The sequence below is a fragment of the Lagopus leucura genome, unplaced genomic scaffold, assembly GCF_019238085.1.
Source record: "Lagopus leucura isolate 7727_CA_CO unplaced genomic scaffold, USGS_WTPT01 Super-Scaffold_100027, whole genome shotgun sequence".
In the NCBI taxonomy this organism is placed as follows: Eukaryota; Metazoa; Chordata; class Aves; order Galliformes; family Phasianidae; genus Lagopus; species Lagopus leucura.
The window spans coordinates 4,741,484-4,763,254 of NW_024962278.1; the positions used below are offsets into that span (position 1 = coordinate 4,741,484).

At 38.0% G+C, this 21,771-nt stretch overlaps 2 long non-coding RNA genes across 5 annotated transcripts in view; both read left to right on the forward strand.

Moving 5' to 3' along the window:
* LOC122185151 overlaps nucleotides 1–6,981 on the forward strand; it is a 62,013-nt gene extending 55,032 nt beyond the window's left edge. Inside the window, exon 4 of the long non-coding RNA XR_006180764.1 lies at nucleotides 6,957–6,981. This is a non-coding gene — a long non-coding RNA (uncharacterized LOC122185151). The remainder of the gene's footprint in view (nucleotides 1–6,956) is intronic.
* The window catches only part of LOC122185150, a 254,379-nt gene that overhangs the window by 64,139 nt on the left and 168,469 nt on the right, over nucleotides 1–21,771 (forward strand). For 3 of the 4 annotated variants that reach the window (XR_006180763.1, XR_006180761.1, XR_006180760.1), the window contains exon 3: nucleotides 13,900–14,008. The exons of the other annotated variant lie outside the window; for it this stretch is intronic. This is a non-coding gene — a long non-coding RNA (uncharacterized LOC122185150). The remainder of the gene's footprint in view (nucleotides 1–13,899; nucleotides 14,009–21,771) is intronic. 4 annotated transcript variants of the gene reach the window in all.

Genomic DNA, 21,771 nt, shown 5'->3' on the forward strand with positions numbered 1-21,771 from the left:
AGCCTATCAATACCTGAAGGGAACCTACACCCAGGAGGGGAGTAAACCCTTCACAAGGGCTGACAACAGCAGAACTAGGGGAAATGGATCCAAGTTGAAGGAGGGAAGATTTAGGTTGGATGTTAGGGGGAAGTTCTTTACTAGGAGAGTGGTTAGGCCCTGGAACGGGCTGCCCAGGGAGGTTGTGGATGCCCCGTCCTTGGACGTGTTTAAGGTCAGGTTGGACGGGGTCCTGGGCAACCTGATCTGAATGTGTATGTTTGGTGGCCCTGCCAGGCAGGGGGGTTGGAACTACATGATCCTTGGGGTCCCTTCCAACCCGGGTGATTCTGTGATTCTGTGGTATTTAAAGGTGTGTTCTAGAAATTGTGTGCTATTGACAATAACTGCCATTTTTATTTTTTCATATGGACTTGTTATGCACGTTGTGTAATTTATGCTGGTGGAAAAGTTTCTGTTAGTCTGAAACACTTTTTTTTACTAAAAGCAGAAGAGGAGAGAGGGAGCAAGGGATTAGCCTGCATATGAAAATTGAAATTAGAGAAGGAAGCTTTTACAATTCATTCTGAGATGGCTGCACTTCAGTCATTTCAGATTTGTAGTAATGTGTTTTAGCATGAGGGTGGAATTGAGTGGCTGTGCTAAGTCTCTTAGGCAGAGACGCAGCATCCTCAGATCTCTTGGTAGGATTTGAACAGATGAGTTGTCGCATTTTTATTTTTAACTTACTTCTTCCTTTCATACAGAGAAATGAAGAATAGCTTAGCTTTGAAGTATTTTCTTTATTTTATTTTTAACAGCGAATGTAAAATTTAAAACTTATCATGAACTTTTGATCTGAAACTTTCTAATGAAAGTAATTTTACGTTTCGGGTGTTTTTTCTTTTTATGCTTTCTTGGCTTTTTTTTTTTTTTTTTTTTCTTTTCTCTCCCCCACCCCATTTTTTTTCTAATTGTATTTTATTTTAGAATGAATTAAATATTTAACTGAAAGGGGGAGATGGGGGGCTTTCATTTTATACCTTTCTTAACTCTTGTAACTAAAAGATGAGAAGTTCTTTTGTTTTTATCTGTCCTGGTATTGATCCTAGTAGATGAGTTTTAGATGAGTTTGGCCTGGTTTCTGTGGCTGTTTGAATAAAAAACTGTGCGTCTTAGAAGAATGTCTATAAGTGAAGGATGCTCTGAAGCAGTGCACTCTCTATCCTATTCAAGATTTTTTTAAGCCTAAAATAAATATTTATTAAGTTGAAGAAAACAGTAAAAACAACTGCAATGCAGTTCTCAGTCATATACCAGTCTTGCTGCAAAAAATATAACAGTATGACCAGAAGAAATGACACACTTCTTCTTTATAACAAGAGTAGATGAGCAGTTGTTTACATTTGTTTCCAGTTTGTAAATGAGATCAGTCAATTATTAGTGGCAGCTAAAGAGATTCTAAATACTGGTGTCCCTGAATACTTTGCCCCTGAACTTGGCAATTGAAATAAAGGAGTGCAGATGCAGAATTGAAAGAAAGTTAACATGGAAAAAAGTGAAAACCCATAGTGTTTGTTTCATGCAGCCGTGTATCTGTACCTACAACGTATGCGCTCCCATTTAGAAGTGTGTCTATATAGCTATAGCAGCAAACAAGTGAAGTGAAGTCGTGAGAAATAACAGTTGCCACTTTGGATATCTCATGTATCTTACACATTCAGAAGTCCACCTGAATGTCAGTGGCCTCTTAGTGGGGAAGTGAAAATATTGGTGCAGAGTAAAGCAGAGAAGCTCTTTTTGTGGTAGTAAAATAAAGATGAACTAAGGAATTTGTTGAAAATGTCCAGTGCATTTTCAGTGTATCACTTCAGCTGATAGAAGAACTTAAAATATCAAAGTAGTGTAGTGATGTATCTGGTGCACTAATTTAAATATGAAATCAGACAAAAGAAATTCCACCCTCATACTTTACAGTCTTCGTTTATGCTAAAACAGAGCTGGCCATAGTCTGTTTCTTAACCAGTTGATAAGCAATAGATCAGAGATTTAAGCAGAATTGCCTAATGGTTTGTTAGTGTGCTCTTTCCTGGCTGCATCACTGGCTAGGATTCTGAAAGCTGGTACCAGCAGTTCTGTGCACACATGCTCTGTATCCTCTGGCAAACTGCCACATCTTTCTGAGCTTATGGTCTGTTATTAATTTCAACTCAATTCTGAGGACAGAGTCTGGTTATTGCTTGTCTATGAAGACAACGTTACCATTATAGTGCTTCCTAATTCCACTTGGGGCCTAGAACAATTTAGATAGGTGTTGGTCAAACTGCAGTAGAAAGTCAGCTGTATCATAGCAAGATTTCCACCTAGCAGGGCAGTGGTTTGTGGTGATAATCATGAGATAAAAGTCTGGGTCTTGGAATCAAGACAATTCATCTAATCTAGCTGTACAGATTTTTATATCTGTAGTACATTTGAACCTTGTTAGGCTACTCCTCCATCTGTCCAGACATAGCACGCGTTTGCCGTTCCTTCTCCTAAAACAAAGATGTGAGTACTGTTGGCATATTATGCCTGAATATTTACATAGGAGAATGTGGTTAATGGCTTGCAACAGGGAAATAAGCAATAATTAATTTCACACTATTGGGTATAAAGACAACTTGTGTAGTGAATGCAGGTCAGGACTGTCAAAAATCAGTGCCAGGCTTCACTACTGCTGTGGTTTTGAAAGCCATAATGCAATCTGAGATACGTATAAGTTTTGAGCTTGAAAAAGCTTAGGAATTCTAATTCAACTTCAGATTTCACCAGTATGCACCATGGATAGCCAAGTACAGTTGAGATTTTTTCTGGATAAATTTGATTGCAGTGTGACCATATTATTTTACACAGTGTATTGTGCCTGACAAACGGATGTTGTGGACCTTGAACCAGAAGTGATATTCCATAGCTACAAAGCTTTTTTTCTCTTAGCTCATTATGTATATCCAGAGGGGGGAAAAAATGCATCCATTATTTTATGGACTGCTTTCACTAGCCTTTTTTTTTTTTTTTTTTTTTTTAACTTTTAAATACATTTTAAGTCCCAGTAGAGTTGTTTTTTTTTAATATTCTTTTTGAAGCTTGAATATATTTTCTTCTAGTCTTTTTTCTTTTTTTTTTCTTCTTATCCATCTGATAGTTTTGGCTTCTGTGCTTTCTGCTTTTTTGGAGCTGGAATAATTTTCAAACGTTTCCTTTACAATTTTTTGGTAATACTTAATTGTGTTTTCATTTCATAGACAAAATTAATACTGTTAAAGGAGCTTTGAATGCAGGACCTGGTATCTAACTGCTTCAGGAACAGCAGTGGCCATTGGGCCCTTGAGCACAAAAAAGAAAATCCTTAAATTAAAGTCTAGAGTCTTTTCTTTTACTTTTATGAAACTTTGGTACTGTGTAGCTGAGGAAAGCACAAGCTGTTACAGCTTTATATACATGCATATGCACTTAGACATACACACATGATGTATATTTAGAATTCTTTAATAAAACACTGGATGTAACAAACAGTTGCAATGAAAATTACATGCTCTTATAAACATTTTTATTTTAAAGAGGTCTTATGCTGTGATGCTGCAGACCAGCTACAACGTAATCAGCTTGGTAATGGAAGAAAGTCATCTCTTACAATGATCCTAGAGCCCTTTGTTAATGTCAAGGATAATTTGGGCTGACTGATTTGATTGCTGCTCTTTTCCGGCAAGAGGTCTCAATAAATGAAACTGCTTGCCTGGATAATTTAGGCTTATATGATTGCCAGCAAGCTAATGATGCAAACACAGCTGAAATAAAAAATTCCACTGTATATTGGAGGCTTAAAAAAAAAAAAAGTGTGGGGGGAGGAACCACTTAAACACCTGCTGTATGAGCTGTGTCAGAACAGGGAAGAGCTATATGCCAGTCTCAGGATTGAAAGTGGCTTGTGCATATTATATTGAACTATTTCAGCCAGTTGGCCTTAATGGGTCACTAGAACAGTCCTTTGTGTGGTTGCAGAAGATTATTGACAGGTTATCTATTTTGTATAATCATAGAATCTTTACAGTTGGAAGGGGCGTTTAAAGGTCACCTAGTCCAACTCCTCTGCATCGAAAAAGGATGCCATAGTGTCAGGTTGTCCAGCCTTGCCTTGAAAGTCTTCAGGGATGAGGCATCAATCACAACTCTGGGCAGTCCACTTCTATTGCCTTTTACTTCTTGCTTTGGCCTGTTAAAATGTGCAGGTTTTAAGTTAAGGATTTCTGGGTGGAAAGACAGCATGAAGCCCCACAAATGTTTACATATAATTTTATATTCTAAAAGTGTTTTATTGTGGATTAAAGCCTCACCTTCATTAACAAGATTTAAGTATGAAGTGCAGTGATATGCTCAAATCAGGTTTTTTTTTTCTGTGACTTGTTTATAAGAAGTGGTTATAAATGCATTCTTTGATTCTGTGTTGTATGCATTCTGACCAGGAGAAACTAGGGAGAAAGTATATCAAGAAACAGCTAAGTCTGTTCCTCAGCTACATTACTTAATCAAGAAGCATTACAGGCTTTGAGAGGTGGGTAGAAGAAACTCAAATTGTGTTGTTGTACTTAGAATGCTTTAGAGGCTCATTTGTCACTGAACTCTAAGCCAGGCTGTTCTTTACTACTTGCCTTTTTTTTCCCCCTTTTTTCTTTTTTTTACATTTTTGCATGAGTCTGTCAGAACCTGCCAACCATAAGAAAGCTTTCCAATTACTAGGATTCAAAGCAGAATCATTTATAGCAAATTCTTTGCACAAATTATTTCAGAGCTGTCTTCTAGTGTTCTTCGCTTCTTCAGGAGCCTCTAATTGAAGACTTGTGACTTTGGGGAAGGAGTTGTCTCATTATGAACAAAAATCTTATATAATTAGGATTTAGGCCAGTGAGAGGTGTGTCATCTAGTGGCTATGTTATTAAATAATGAAGTTCTGTCTTTACCTAATTAAGTGAATATAGAGTGGTAACCTTCTGAGCTGATTAGTCCATGTCATTTATACTCTTCACTGTCATTCATTTTCATCTAATAGAGCTTCCAGTTATGTTCAAAGCCTACCATCTTGCTTTTCCTTAGTTTTGTTATGTTGCTTGCAAGCTTCTATAAAGGCTTAATTCAATTCTTCATGGGATTTAAGGGAATAGCTTCAAAATAAACTAAAATGAGCATGCATGTGAGTGATTTATGCATGTGTGCATGGTAGATGCTGTTTAGGACTGCATAAGGTATCTCTATGTATGTGATGAGTACCGTATTGCTTATGTGTATCTTTCCACAGGATAGAACATGTGTGCTTTTTTGCTTACTTTTGGTAATGGCATGTGAGGGATTTAGGGCTGAGGATTTTCTCGGAGAAAAGGAAAATTACTACTTACATCTTTATGAGTTCATAGTATTCTTAGTTCTCTTTTATCTTTGACCATTAAATTAAAACGTTTCAAAGAACATAGAGCCAAAAGTCCAATCTCACAGATAAGCATCACAGTGAGAACTGTAGTAAATAATGCATTCAGTAGTTACGCGGGTAAAGATGGTACAGTAAGTCACCATTAATCATCTGTGCAAGTTCACAAACAAATGGGTCAAGGTGATGTGGTTGATATGGATAACGGCGCTATTACTAAATAAAATAGGCCTGTCCAAGCGACTGGCAATTCAGTTTATTTCCTTGGAAATAAATCTTAGCCACCAGAAATGGCTTTCTACTTACAAGTGTGCCACTTAAAATGTAAAGAATGATGAATTGTGATGCCGGGTATTATATGTGCTAGAGAATGTATTGCTGTTGTGTAGATGTGTGTCTGAGAAACAAGCAGAGAACTGTCAGAACTGCATGCAATACTGAAGGAGTCAAAACAAAAACTGAAGAACAAATATAGAAGGAGCTATAGGAAGATCAGGCAATAAGTTAGCAGAGAGTACTAAGTATTAGAAAGCACTCTATGAGCTGCAATGTCCTACAGAGGGGCTTATTACTCATTTGAACTACAGGTACATTTTCAGCTACAAGCATATCTTCAGACCTGAACTTAAGACAAATCTTTACATTTATCCTCTACAATCAGAATGTAAATCTGATGTCTGCTCTTGGTTTTCATCACAAATTTAATAGCTACCTTGCAATCAAAATATGGCTGTGTGGATTTTACCTTTAAAGTGTAAGCTAGAGTGTAGAGCTATATATTTTTTTTTTCCAGGAATACGCTGAGTTTAGAAGTGTAATACCATCTGAAAAATGTAGATTATCAGTTGGCAACCAGAATACCCTTGAAAGAAATAATTTCTTTGAATGAACAATTTGGATGAGACAGCCTCAGTGCAATAACAAAACTAGGCCAGCTCGTACACCATTTGCTTTTCCATAGAGATTGCATGTTTAGATAGATATGAAAACGTTGTGATCTGTACTGAAGAATGAATTAACCCGAGTTGCTCTCAGAAGCATGAGTATTTTTTAATTGGATCAACTAATTTAACAGAAGTTATAGTTCCTTAGAAACCTCACCTTGTTTGACACACAATTAATCTGCAGACGGCTCTGACACAAAATGCAACAGCTTAATGAGGCCATATCCTGATTATGCTGATTAGTGGCAAGTCAAAAACTAGGATTTCTAAGCAGCAGGCTTGAATTGGATTGTGTGTAAGCAAAACTGCATGGAGGGCAATGGAGCAAGAGCGAGACCCTCATCTTCTCCCAAATGCCTGGTTGCCTATTAGGGAAGATTGCTACCACACAATCCAAGCAAACTTAGTGAGCGCTAAGCCATTTTGAATGGACAGTGCGCTGCCAGAATTTTTGTACTGGTTAGGTGGAGACAGTCTTACGTGTATTTCATCTTTATATGTTGGCTTTACTGAAGTTGTTTGATCAGTTTTTTGCAATAATTAGTCTTAGGCATCTCACAGTTTTGTTTTCTCCAAAGCAGTCTGCTGGATGCTGCTTCACACCTGATTGCCTTGGAGACCTGAGGCTCATGCTGAAGCCTTCCTAGCTCCAGCCTACTTTGGCTTAAGGATGAAGCTCATGCCCTTGTCTGTTGAGGTAACTTATTTTGAGGAAACCTGTGGAACTTGAGAAATTTTTGCTGATCTCAAAAAAGTCCTCCCATGAAATTTCCAAATTCACATCAGCTTGACCTTTACATCAGCTGTATAGAATCAAGATCAGAGTTCACTTAAAATTGCTCTCACTGTTTTAGGACAGGTGGTGAAAATGAATTGCTGTAAGGGAAATTCTGGTGTGAGAGCATAATTACCCAACTTGGATTTTGGCCAGGACATTAGAGTTAACAGCTCCACTTCTGTGGAAAATGCTGTGGGATTTTTGAAGGAAATTTGATTTTACCTCTTATTACAAATATTGCCAGCTTTTATGGTTGTGTTACTTAAAGCTTGTTTTTGAGCCTAAAGAGTGTTTGTTGGAGAATTCAAGACTGGGATATAGCATATTAAAAGCATGGTAGTTGTGCTATTGAAGTTCATGAATGAAGCTGATTTTTTTTTGAACCTGAACTGTAATTTAAAATTTTTGTGAAGTGCTTTGTGGCTAATTGTATGTTATGGAGCAAGTTTTCAAGAATTTCAATATAGAATAATTAATTAAATTACTGTAAATTTAATGTGGAGTGGTATATGTGTATTTCAACCAAATGTATGAAATACGCATTAATATATGACAATATATATTAAACTGTTTGCTATGCTACTAATGTAGCCAACAACTTTTCCTGCAATGTGCTTCTTGGGTGGTGTGACTGTTTTTTGAGCACACTTATTAACTGACCTCCATATGACCCAACGTGAGTTCCTTATAGTACCATGGAACTACTGGGTAATAATACATTCAGACTTAAATATTTGTGAGCAAGGGATATTTGCCTAGCCTCAGCTTACAGCACAGAATGTTAACGAACAACTGATGCTTGAAAGGTCACAAATAAAATGTTTGAATCTAGCTTTTGTATTTTATTTACTATTCTGTTGGAAATATTTTTTTCTGATTGCAGTGTTTGCTGTTTGATGGGACATACGATGGTATTCCATAAACTCTCTTCATTTGTAAATACTAGTGATATTTAAGCTCTCATAATGCTTTCCATCAGTAAACACATCAGTGAGCATTTCAGTCATTACTTAACTCTGCTTCTTACTTGTGTTCTGTGTTATTTAAACTTGCTTTTGTAGACAGGTAGAATGCCATACAGATTAATCTATTTCATCTCTTAAATTACCGAAGCCTTTTTACTGGGCATATTTTATGCTTATAAGGCAGCAGAACATCCAATTACTTTTATTCTCTGTGGCAGATCTAAGGTTGAAAAGAGTTTGCAGTGAAGAGTGGCAGTCAAAAAAAATTTTTTTTTTTTTTTTTTTTTTTTGAGAAACTTTACATTTGGGGAATGAAGTTGTAGTCTTCATCTTTAGAAGTTCCAGATTTATTCATAGGTCACGTATTCCGGGTTGTCTCGCTCCAATTTATAGGAGGGAGATGAGGTTCTTTTAATATCTGTATACCCGGCGTGAGATTAAGAAACAACGGTTCATATGTTGTTCCATCCAGTTTATTACCAAACCTAATCAGGGAGACGGGGAAGGGAAGGAGGGCGATAGAAAAGATGGAAAAGAAGCAGGAGTTGCGTAAAGCGGGGATAGTCACCAGCAGGATCCAGCAGCGGTCCCGTTGCACGGCGTTTGAAGGTCCCAGGCAGACGCAGAAGATGGGGAGCAGCAGCGTGGCCGGCCTTGGGCAGAAGGCAGGTAGACGAGGAAGTCGAGGAGCCAATTCTTGAAGCAGCAGCAGCGGTCAGGCAGCAGGCTCAGGAGAGTTCGACAGTATGCAGGAATCACCTCAATCGTCACGAATCCCTCTTCTTCTTCAGGAGGAATCTGCTGCCAGAAAACCTCCGTTCTTGGTGAGGAATCTGTTGTCAGAAAACCTATCCTCATGGTTTTCAGTTCCTCTTTCATCCTCCTTGTTCTCCTGCCTACATGACAAGGATGGGCCTTGAGCAAGAGTCATTGAGTACCCCCTGAGATGGCTGTCATCCTGAGGTAAGTCCACACAAAGGAGCACTTCACAGCCATTTAGCTGCAGCTCATCTCGCTTTCGTTGCCCCTGGCCTTGTCCATCTGCATCCCCCCGACAAAGGATCTCAGAACCTTTGCCCAGGACTTGCCTGCACTTGTTCATCTGTGTCCTTCAGACAAAGGATTTCACAATCCTTGCTCAGGACTTGATCAAGTCCACCTGTGTCCCCAGCAAACTTTGAGACACAGATGTTAACAGAATAATATCTTACACGGGTATCAACTGAAATGTTAACACGAGATTGAATTTGGCAATCATAAATGTTTTTGTTTTTGTTTTTCACTTGGGGGCAGAAACGTTGATTTTGAACACAAATTTTTTATTTGTTATTTTTCAAGACTGCAATTTTATGTGACTTAAGCAAATATTAATGATGAATGGAAATAGTTCTTTTTAAATACGTTACAACTGAAATGCAACTTCTACTCTGAACATCTTGAAATCTACTAAAGCATCCAGGATAGTTTCCAAAGAGAGAAGTGTAAGAATTTGAGTGGTTGTTTTTCTCTTCATTGACCATGCAGTTCTCATTCCATCCATCAGTTGCAGTAAGACACCAAACTTCATTATGTTTCTTTGGGAAGTCTCTAGTGTCTTTTTTGAGTATTTCTGTTTCATTCCTTTCTGTTATGAGAGCAAGTCTAATATTGACTATAAATCTGACTTATTTTTCAAGTACCTAAGTAAGAGTCACATCTTCTGGTAACGCTGTGTCATTTTGGGTAACCCTCAGGGATATGTTTCTTTTTGACCAAAGGGGAGGAAAGCTTGATCCAGTTTTTTTTTTCTTTAGTCTGGTTGTTTAACCTGAAGCATATCTTAGTATGTCACAGCTGGCCATTTCTGTTACACCTGGGAAGCAAGTTGCTTTCTTAATTTACAAGTACAGCTAACATTTTAATGAGTAAAAAAGTTTCATCCCAAATTAGGAAGAAAATTTGAAAGCCTTTCTCAATTGACTGGGGGGGGGGGGAATGTATGAGTTAGCAGAACGTTTTACTTACAAATCGTTCCTAGTATTTAATACTTTTATGTATTTTCATTCTCTCGATATCACTTGAACCATCCAGGCAAAGCCTCCTTTTTTTCCCCAAGATTTTTGATTTAAACATCACCTGTTTTGCTTTCATTGATAGCGTATCAGAAATCCAAGAACCTTTCAAGAAAGCAAACTGGTGAAAACCATCCCTTTATCTGTGTTTGCAGTGGGCTTTGATTACATTTTAAAGAAAAACTTATCTTTCTTATGGTGTTTATTTTCTGTGTTTATTTGCTGTGTGTTGATTTATATACTCAGCTGTATCTGCTACTTGAGTGGAATGTTGCAGTTAGTTAATAATTTACATGGTTTTTTTTTCCCTTTTTCCCTCTAATTGGATTGCAAGGGATTATTTATCGTTCCTGAGCTTTCCATCTGCATTTGACCTTTGGCTGTGAGTTGTGCTGTCAGAGAAGATATACAGGTGACCTCAGTGCTAACTGGAACAGGGGTGCTGTGTTTGTCCTAATGTGAAAATGGAAAACCTTTTACAAACAGGAAGCATACAGAAAGGGCGGAAAAAAAAAAGTGATGCATTAACTTTTCTGCTTTAGAAAGTGACTGATTAAGAGAAGAATTTATTTATTTGTGGCATTAGGGAGTTTGAAACTGAATTGTTAATTCTAAGCAGAAATCACTGAGGGGCAAACTACTCTGGTTCAGTTCTCTGATGAGTGCATTTACTCCAGAAAGGCACTGTGGCCCTTTGTCTACCGAACTGTATTGATGTATTTCTCCTCAGAGGCATTCTCTTCCTAATTTAAATTCAAATAGGTCAGTTAAGCTGAGGTTTGACATATGTCAATGCCTGAATTTTATTTTGCACAAGGTCACAAGTATTGACAACACAAAAATGAGTTGGAACCAGGAATGTCTGGAGGTTTTAGGGAGTATTGTCCTTCATCACAATACCGACTTTATGTAATATTGTGTCCCAGATTTGGCTTTAATTTTCTGGAGGATATGCTGTAAATGCTAACTATAAATTAATGAAGTGTTACCAGTGTTAACAGCAAAATTTACCATAAAACAGAGGAAATGAAGTTAAGATGGCTTTCTGTCATTCTTAAAAGAACCTTGATAGTCAGCTATTGTGCTAGGGAAGGGCCCCTGAAGTATTTTTCGTGCTCTTCCCTCAGTATTTTAATGGAAAAGTTGGGAGTGATGCAATTCCTTTACTGGGAGAAAAGAAACATACTGGGGAACTTAGAAAGAAGAAGCCAAAGACGAATCCCCTCAGCTGTCACTGTTTCAATATCATGGGGAGTTTTAAAATTTTAAGCTTCGAAAAAGGATTAGGGTGTGAAGTAAAATGCACAGGAACCACATCAGCAAGTTTCTACAGGTAAAATGTGATAAAGAGAAAGCTCAATTCTTGCCTTTTAATTATTGAGCAACAACTATCAGACAGTGGATAAAGCCTCAATGCACGATCCAAAAACTCCTCGTTAAATTCTCCCCTTTAGTGTTGTGAGCAACATACATGAGCACCTTGGAGGTGGAATGCACAGAAGCTTTCTGCTGATCTCTGATTTTTTTACAGCAGAGCTGCTGAAAACTGGTAGTAATTTAAAACTGCGTCATGGAGCGTTGAATCCCTCTGTTGTTTTGGGTGACACTGATCAGCTCAGCTACCCATCAGGTTGCATAATGGTCTAGGAGAATTTTTCTTTTTTCATTTTAAAACAAGACTAAAAATGCTCAGTGTTTGACCTAACTGCAGAAGTAAATGGTAAAATAAGTTGGTCATATGAATGCAATAGAGGGGCTTAGAAAAATCAGTTCTGTGTGTAGTTGAATCCTTGGGCCTCTAAGATCATCTGAAGTTCCAGATGCTTGGAGAACAAAAGTGAATGTCTTGTGGAAATAGAGAGAAAACAGAGCTTATAGTTTTAAATATGTGAATCTATCAAAAAGCTGATTTGGTTTACAACTCGGCTTGTTGTGAGACCAAGCTGAGAGGTTCCTGTCATTGCTGAGTGCTGACCCCATTTTGCTGCAGCTTACAGCCTCTTGGTAGAACTGAATCATGTGCTTATTTGGCTCAGCTGCAAGTTAAATCACTGTAATGGTCTTTGTTTTTTTTAAAGTTCAAATCTGTCATAACTCCACCTACATTCATACAATCATCCAGTAAGAACTAGTCTATATGTTGATACATAGATGCTTCCTTTGGGCAACATGTGTTCAAAATATTTTAAAAGCCTTGCAGATTTTTAGGGGATGCAGTGGTCTTGAGCTGCATCTGGTTTTAATTAAACAGCTGCACTGTCGGACTGCAAAACATTGCAACTACTTGAAAATGGGCATGCATTTAAAAACAACAGCTGAATGGGTTTCTCAGTTCATACTTCAGCTTTAGAGCTGTGCTGAAGAAGGAAAGTAAACCACAACTGCAGTTAATAGACATCTAATTGCCAAGTATCTGAAATGGGCACAAAAGTGACAAAACATGTTGGTAAGTTAGTAAATGATAGATGATCACTGTTACTGAAGGAGAGGCAGAGAATTTCCTCTAAAAACTCAGGCTCGAATGGAGAGAACTGCAGTGAATGTTTTAAATAGTACTTAACGAAAGGGATGGGAAAATATTCTAAGGTTGTTAGTTAGAATTTAATAAGAATGCATTAGAATTCAGCCTTCACTTTCATCTCAATTTTTCAGTCTTTTAGCTCTAATGAGATTGCATGCTTAAATTGGTATACTGGTTCAAAAATATGCTGCTTGATTTCTTTCGTCATTAATAACAATAAGTATTAGCATAATGTTGTTAGGGTCCCTTGAAAATTCAGTTCTGTAATTTAAGTACTTTTTTTTCCTTAATTTGTTTTAACGGGAAAGAGGGTTTCATTGTTATTGCTTGCAAAAGGAAGAGTTTGCCAAAGTTAAGGAGGATAACAAAGCTGTCTAAAGAATTCGTGAGTATAGGTGCTCAAAAACAAATCCAGATTTTAAAAACAAAGCCAAACCAAGTAATGTTCACCCCACACAGAATCGCAGAATCGTAGGGGTTGGAGGGGACTTCCAGAGATCGAGTCCAGCCCCCCTGCCAAAGCAGGTTCCCTACACCAGGTCGCACAAGTAGGCATCCAGGCAGGTCTTGAACATCTCCAGAGACGGAGACTCCACCACCTCCCTGGGCAGCCTGTTCCAGTGCTCCGTCACCCTCACTGTAAAGAAGAATTGTCACATCAGTGACAATCTGTCAGTAAGTTAAGGCAGGCTGGAGAAATGTTCCTGACAAGACTCCCCAGAAATACTAGGGAATAAATAATAACAAAGTTCTCAATCGAAATTTCAGTGTCTATAGAAAACCTTTAACCACTTGGAGGAAGAAAACATTTGATTTCCTTTCTGTGCTCCAAGTTGTAACTGGTAAATGTAAAACAATACATCTGTGTTGGTGACTTTCTGTTCTGCCTTGATGTGTATTGAGCAGGTGTTGCTCATTTCCTCTAATTCACAAGAGCTAAAAGGTGATCGATTAAGCTTTAGCTGCTTGCCCATTACCTTCAGTTGTGCCCAGCTACAACGTGGCTTGTAACTGACATTGAATCACTTAAATAACAAAAAGGAAATGACCTCAAGTGATTGTTACACTGAGAATGACAGATATGCTGCAGCATGGAGGAATCTGCACGTAATGAATTCAAACTCCGTTTTGCGTCTCTCATTTTTCAAATCCAATATACTCTTCACAGTACTTTAACTAAAGTACTTCTCTGGGGTTCTGTTGCAGGATCTGCTGGCCTTCAAGATTAGTCATGCTTTGTGCTAGATGAATAAGGGTGCTGGAAATTTGCTTGCATTACCATCAAGTCCCTCTTTGTTTTTAGCCACTGTTGTTGGTAAGCCTCATTTTCTTACGTTTAAGCCAGTTTGTTTTAAATGATAATATTTTAATCCATGTCTCTTTTATGTCAGCTTGAAGAATTCCAACTTTTTTCGTGTTTCGCACCATGAATGACTGCTTTATTGCACTTTTTGTGTGAATATTTGTATGTGATTAGTTTAAGACTGTAAAACTTGATCTGCAAGATATCTTATCTAGAGCAGTATATATTTAATTTTAGTCAATTATACTACGGAGACTTAGACCCAGGTTTCTCATCATAGACAGCCTTTCATAGCAAACTGAGATCCTGTTCATCCTTAAGAGAGAAATGGATAAATAAATGCAGAGAGGTGGTATTTCAGTCAGCTTTATCAAGGTAATATGCAGAAGCACTTAAATGCTAAAGTGAGTATTAAATTGAAAATGTTTTAAAATTTTATATTTACCTGTTGAAATCTTTACTGAGTAGACAAGGCAGTTCAATGGCCTTCTCAAATCCTCATCTGATATGGTTATGATCTTCAGAGGATTTCAGTTGCTGTTGGTTTTAAAGGTGTGTTTTATCTAAAGTTTGAAACAGTAATTTGTGTGCCAGCTCACCGGATTTTGCAACTTACTTTGATTCCTTATGTGGAAAAGAACTTCTGTAAAAAAAAAGTTGTTGGAACGTAGCCTAATTTTTACTCTTCTAAAGAGTGCAGTATTATAACTATCTTTGAAGTTGTGGCATTGACTTCAGGAGATAGAAGGTGATGCTCTAAATTAAAAATTGCTGTATGTTTGTTAGAAGTACAACAGCATGAAAGAAATGTGATAACAGAGAGTCAATGGCCCTACAAATCAAAATATGAATCAATGATGTCAAAGTAAATTGAAATCAAGGTAGGTGAGATGTGTTGTACCCAGTATCCCCAAAGCAGCATTGTTAGGAGAGGCACCAGGCAATTAATGGTTTAGTCTCTTCTAAGCTGCATAATCTTTGCCTGTAGAATGTCCTACTGATTCTCAGGCTTCAAGTTCAGTAAAGCGTAATACTTGATTGGGATGGAAAGCGTCATAATTTCATGATGCCTTTAAACTTCAGAGAGAGTGGACAGTGTGCCATGACACTGTGTACCACGTGAACTACTATAACGTGAAATACTGTTGAGTGATGTTAACCCTCCTTCTTGTCTGGTCACTTTTGGTAACTTTAGAAATAAATATTTCTATTTTAAACCCTGTAACAGCATCTGCGATAGTTCCAGCGCTTGCATAGCTGCAAACTGACCTAAAGGAAAAAGGTTTAAGGCAGATAACAGCTCAGGGATTACATGCTCACGAAAATTCATGTGACAGTGAGGTGGCAGTGAGCAGAACTACTTCTTTCAAGAAAGCAGGGAGAATATTTCCTGTTACACTAACATCAGCTTTCCTTTTTTTGAACCAGAGAACGGTAGGTGCGAACTGAGCAGCACCTCGTTTTGAATACAAAGGATAACGTATTTGGAATGGGATACTGCTAGTAAATACTTTTGTCTTTGTTCTTAGTACTTTCCTTAGGCAAATAGTTTAAGTGATTTCTTTTTCTACTTTCAGCACCCAAATCCTTTTCCTAATCACTGTGCTGAATAATTGTCCCACTTAGTACACTTTCTTTGTCTTTGTTGCTTGCTTCCAGGCAAATTATTTTGCAATTGTGTGTGCTGAAGTGCTTTTGCCATCTGTTGGAGCAATCACTTAAATGATTGAAGTTCTGTTAAAGATGCTTGTACTGTCATTTATTTTCACTGCTTCAAATTCTTGTATTATCCACAAACCTTGGAAGCTTGTTCTTAATATTGGGGGTATGTATAATTTGTTGTGGTGAGAACATCCTTGGAAAATCAATGAGCAATTTCAGTGGTTATTTTTGAGGGGTTTCAGCATTTAAAAAGTTCAGAATAGCTTAAAAAAAGTCATTTGACTTGTTTTCTTTTTTCTTTTTCTGAGATGGAAATGGTATGAGTAATCTGAAGTGGTAGATGTTTACTGAGGAGTCTTTAATCTGACACAGCGATGGATAAAAATAAATAGTCTTCGGTTTTTGATGTAACCTGTTTATCAAGCTACTTTTCTTTATGCTTGCACTCAGTCTTACAGATGGCCAAAATTATAACAGCTAACTTAGAACTGACACAGGTTTTACAAACACTTTTTTCAAGGGTAGCTGTAAACCCGGTGGATTTATGCCTACGTTATTTTCTGTATTAATACAACTATTTAATCTCTTCAAGCCTGAGAGACTGAATTGCCCATTAATCAGAGTATAGGATTTATCTATAGATTAAGTTACTTCTGTACATTGGCCTGGACTGAGAGAAGCTTCACTGTATGTTTAACTGGCCTTTAAACGTAGGTGTTCATTTTTCTTGTGATGCTGCAAAGACTACTTCCACTTCTAACATATTTGTGAAGGATGTTGGAGGAAGTCTAATGAGGAAGAGTGTAATGAGGAAGGCAGTGCTCAGTGTTCTCATTGTTAGGAAAATTTCCTCAGCCTTGGCTCAAGAGTTTAGTTTGAGACATCATTAAATACAGTGTCTGTTCACTTTGTATTCTAAGCGTAGAAAAGGACTTACTGCGAACTGACTCTTGCTGAATTTCAAGAATTCTTGACAGTCTGAATCTAAGATTAATTAGTGAAATAAAGGGCATAGCCAGTTGTTATTTAAGCCACATGGGAACTTCACAGAATGATATTTTTACTAGTGATCGAATGCTGTATTTACAGGGTACTAACATCTATATTGTTAAGTGTATGTAAATTCAAGTGTAGTTTCATACAAATATAAACCTGTAAATAATTGCATGACTAAGACATAAAGGACTGGGATACTGTCCAGTGCTGTTTTATGCAGCTCAGTATGGAACTAAGTTCAGCAAGTGCAGCATTTCTAAAGTATGGAGGCTCAGGCATGTAACCTGCCAAAATGTAGCATACCTGTGCTAGCTGACAGCTAGCCTGTGAGCAGCCTGTAAAATACTGAAAGCACTGCCCTGCTCTCAAAGCCTATTTTGCTTTCCCTCTGGCACTGCAACTTCTGCTCTGCTAAGGAATAATTAATATTATGAGCTCCTGAAAGGGAGACAGGAGCAACTCAGCTGCTGGGAAGATCACTCTGACCTGAGGCTGGAGGAACTACCCATTGCAACACAAATTATAGAATAAGAGGCAGAGTTTAAAACAAAAACCAGCAACAAAAATGTGACTGAGAAATCACATCTTGATAGTTAAACCCTGTAATTACTCTGTGCATGAAGTTGTTAGTTGCAGTACACGTCTATGTATGTACTCTGTTTTCATGATCTAGATAGCTCTTAAGAAGAGGTGCACAGTTATCTTGATGTGGAATTGGAGCAATGCAAGGAGTTGAGATGAGGTGCATATTCAGGAAAGCTGAAGGAAGCTTTCTTGCTCCTTTGAAAAATGTATTTTTCAAGAACTGTGTTACCATATGGCTGCACTTGATCAGGATTACTAATTTTTTAAAAAATCTATAAGCCTCTGAAGCTGCAGGAAAGCCACTGATGTAATTAAAAAGAAGGTGACCTAAGTATTATTTCTTCCATTAGTCCTCACCTGAACTTTGTGTGCGCTCACACATAGATATGTATATCATTTAAGTTGCAGGATACATTTGTTTGGAAATATGCTTTTGTAGTCATCTTGAAAAGCAAGAGATATATAGGAATTTGAATGAAACAAATACATTTATTTTTCTACAATGCAAGAAAAAGAACAGCTTGTTTCAAGAGAAGAGAGATTATATAAAAAGGAACATCTCACCACTCCTTGATTTTTCAGAAAGAAAAACATCTGATGCCCACTGTGTGCCTGCACTTGGTGTGATAGTACAGTAAGATATTTTAAGATACTGCAGGATTAAGAGAATTACATAATAGTCTGTTTCAGTAGACCTAAATTCTTGTAACTAACATTTCTAAGGGAAGAAAAGAGTTTGCGAATTTTAACTTTGTTTCACTTATTAAAAAAAAGTTCAATTTGGCTTAGGACGTTGGGTGCAGTACTGTGCATTTTTATGCATGTAAACTTGTCTTTTTTCTTTTATAATACTAATCAATCATTTGTTGTCTTGAATCATATAAGTAGGTCTGAAGAGGTTAGCTGCGACGGTGCTTTAAATGCAAGAGTAGCATCTAGTAATAGTAATAACATCGCCTGCTGAGAGTAGCTCTGTAGTGGCCCAGAGGTAGGATGGGTGTTGTCACTTGGACTGTAGGCTTCACTCCAGCTGCAAGGCTGAGGGAAATATGAGGCATGGGAGAACTGGACTTCATTTTATGTCTAGAACAACGGGAATTTGCGCATAGTTATCAAGGATGAAGTGATGTTATGAGACAGTATTTCTAATAACAAAGAAGGTCTCTTTATTAGCAGCTGAATAAAGGAATGATGGGTAAGTACGAAATATTGAGGTGTCTGTTATGGTAAGATTGCAAAGACTCAGCTGTCAAAGTGAAAGTCACGTGAATGTGCTGGGGAAGACTGGGCTGTGGGTAAGCGCCAGTCTGAAGCCCCCAGTATTTGCAAAATAACTAGGGTGACCATGAACTTCTGAAAAGAGCAGTTATCTGCCCCGAGAGTAAAAAACAAACAAACAAAACAGACAAACAAACAAAAAAACCCTTGTTTTTAGGTGGTCTTGTTTTCAGTGAAGTCTATTATTGTCTAACTGAGCATGCCTAGCTTAGAAACTGTGGTCTGTGTAAGTAAAATTGAAGGCTTTTCTTGTAACTGGCTCTTTTTTCTTCTGACAAGACGGATGCAAGCTTAGGCCTCTGGTAAAATATGCTCTTAAATTATGGCCTTTTGTTTTTATCTGCCAGTATAGCAATTTTGTGTACCACATGGATAGAGTGGGACAAGATGCTTACTGAATGGAGTTTTAAGAAAATGTTATCTGACCCAAGCCAGTGTTTTGTGTTGAATATTGTGTTTAGGGAAATCTCTGTTGTCTCAAAGATGAGAGATGTGGAAGAGAGCAAAATGATCTACCTCCCCCTCTTAAAACTGTGTTGAAAGCTGAACTTGAGGATCAAGGCAGTGTTTCTGGTCTGTGTGCTATTTATGAGTGCAAACCTACCGTACGAAGCCATAAATGTTAGTGCCTTCCCTCCTATTGTGTTGAAACAAGACCTTATTGGAGACACGGAGTGTGATTTAGTTTAGTTCTTTCCTCTGTAATTTGGCTTTGCTTGTTGTGGGTGCTTAAGCTCTCTGGCCCTTCTGAAGGTGGGGGTTGGAGTGAAGCATAGGAGGCAGTCTGGCTGAGGACTCTGATTACTAGACTGGCCCTTTGAATTTGGCACGGACCTAAAACTGACATTATTGCAGCTTGAGGGCATCATTTGAGGTAATTGAGCTTTGGGTATGAAGCCTGTAGAAGAAATTGTCTAGTCCACTTGTCCTCATTTGTGTGCAGCAGCATGCTGACTGCTTATTGTGCCAATGCAACTATCTTGGGGCTGTGTTGTAAAAATAACTCCTGTACAGTCAGTCTTGCTGTGTCTCCCAGCAGGAGTGTCTGCTGGGTCACGCCAGAGCTGGAGAAACCCTTCTGCTGCCTTTGGCTGCTTCAGCAGCCGTTTCTTATTCCTTGTTGCAGAAACAGAAGAACACATGTAAGTGTTTTGTAGGGCGAGTTCAGTTGGTGTGCTTCCAGAGCTGATCTTGCTATCCAGTCACAGAAAGACTGCTGTGGTCTTAGTGCTGGGTGCTTATTTGTCACGCTGAAATATACTGTTGACTGAAGAGAGACATCCAGTAAATGCAGGACTGTGAGCCATACTGCTGGTGTTCTGTTTGGATAGGGAAAAACTGCTGTTAGGTCTGAAGATGAGATATGTTTCTCTGACTGTTCTGTTAGTTTGTCCTTTTGGAATCCAAGTCCACATATTAGGATAGTCTGCTGTAGTTAGGTAGCATAAATACTAACTCACTTTTTGTTCAGGATAGTATTTTATTTCAGCTGTAGTCTTCGTGCTTTGAACACTTTGTGCTGTGTGGTGCCAGGCATCCAGAACACCCATTGATGTCTTTCTGGCAAGGTTCATTAAACAGCCCCGTAATTATCTTAGATCTGTCAACCTGAAAAAAAAAAAAACACCCAGGAGAAGGTCTGGATTATGGGTCGCTCATATGAAGCCTAGATGAAATTGGGAAGAAATGTTGTGCTTATGGCCACTGTTTGCATGGAGGAAGGCCAACCCCAGATGATATCATCCCTGGTGGCAGGCCATGATCCTTCTCCTGCCAAGACCTGCAGATAGAATGCTAGGCAGGTTGACATCAGCTCTGTCATGAGAGATTTCTGTGGGAAAGCTTTTGTGATCCTCAAAAAGTGTTCATTCTCTCTTCCCTTTTAAATATGGGAAAAGTAGGATGCAACTTGCAATGGTGTGTGGTGAAGCTGGTGATTTGTAAAGGCTCTGAAAACTAAAATAAGTAGATAACATGCACTTATCCAAATACCATTTAAAATTAATATTACAGATGGACTTATGCAGACTAGCTACTAGAAGCAGAGAGCTACTAAGTGAATTTTAGTACCTGCTAGCGTTGTCATTATACAATTAATGGGAATCTTGTTGTTCTTGAGATCCCTCAGAGAACAGCAGATAGGTTTTGCGTTGTGTGTGAAATGAGCAGAACAACCTGAATTTCCTCAAGCAGGTCTTGATTGAAAACCTCCCTGGGCAGTAACTTGATGGCTTGCCTCTTGTTGCAGCAGTTCAGAACAAGACAGTGACTTATTTAAAGTAGGCAGTACGCATCTCTGAAGAGCACACAGCTATTTTGCCAGTCTGGTATCCAGATGTGTGGTTTTAGAAGAGTCAAAATAAAAGTATCTTGCTTGATCTGTTCTTGAATTGTTTAATTTTGGATTTGGAATAATTTTGTAAAATTAATTAGTTTTCATGGATCTTTGGTTTTGTATATGTATGTCTGTGAATAAATCTGTCTAAAGTTCCTGACAAATTCTGTCTAATAGTTATCACTATTGGAGTGGAGAAAATATGGGCAAGTATAAATTACATGATGTGTGCATAGCAGCATTAAAATCTGTGATTTCAGAAATGAAGATTTCAGAATTAAGGTGTATATTCTGTTTGAAATCTCCTGTGTATGATACATTTTCAAGCTGTTTGTGTGCTGTCTCATGCTTAAAGAGCGTAGCTGAGTAAGGGCACTAGAGAGCAGTTAATTTTTTTTCTTTCTAAAACTGTAATTAAATTGAAATTGCAATTGAATTCAATGGGAGGGAAAGCTGTCTGAATAATTCTTTAAAAGCTTGGTTTGGTGTTTTAAGATCTACAAAGAAAAAGGGTGCAGTTGAAGTACATGGTGCGTAATTGGCTTGACTTTAAAAGCTCTGTAACTCGACTTTCCAGGAAAATTTGGTCTCTCCAGTAGCATCTCCTATGAGAGTGTGAATGGAAAAAGTGATTGTGACATAACAGTGCATTTCTGTGAAATGTGGTCCAGGCTGGACTTGCAATTAACTCCTTTCTTCTTCCTTGTCAGTCATGCCATTCTGGTACTGTAAAGGTGTACCCTCCTTGCTTGTCCTTACAGCTTCTCTATGTGGTTAAGATTACTATCTTCATTTTACATTGATCTAAGAAATGAAGAGACTGAGGAAAAAATGCAAATGTTTTACTAGCAGAGAAATACATGGTGATTGAAAGTGTAGACCAATGCTGAAGGTTCATCACGCATCCAAATTGAAGAGT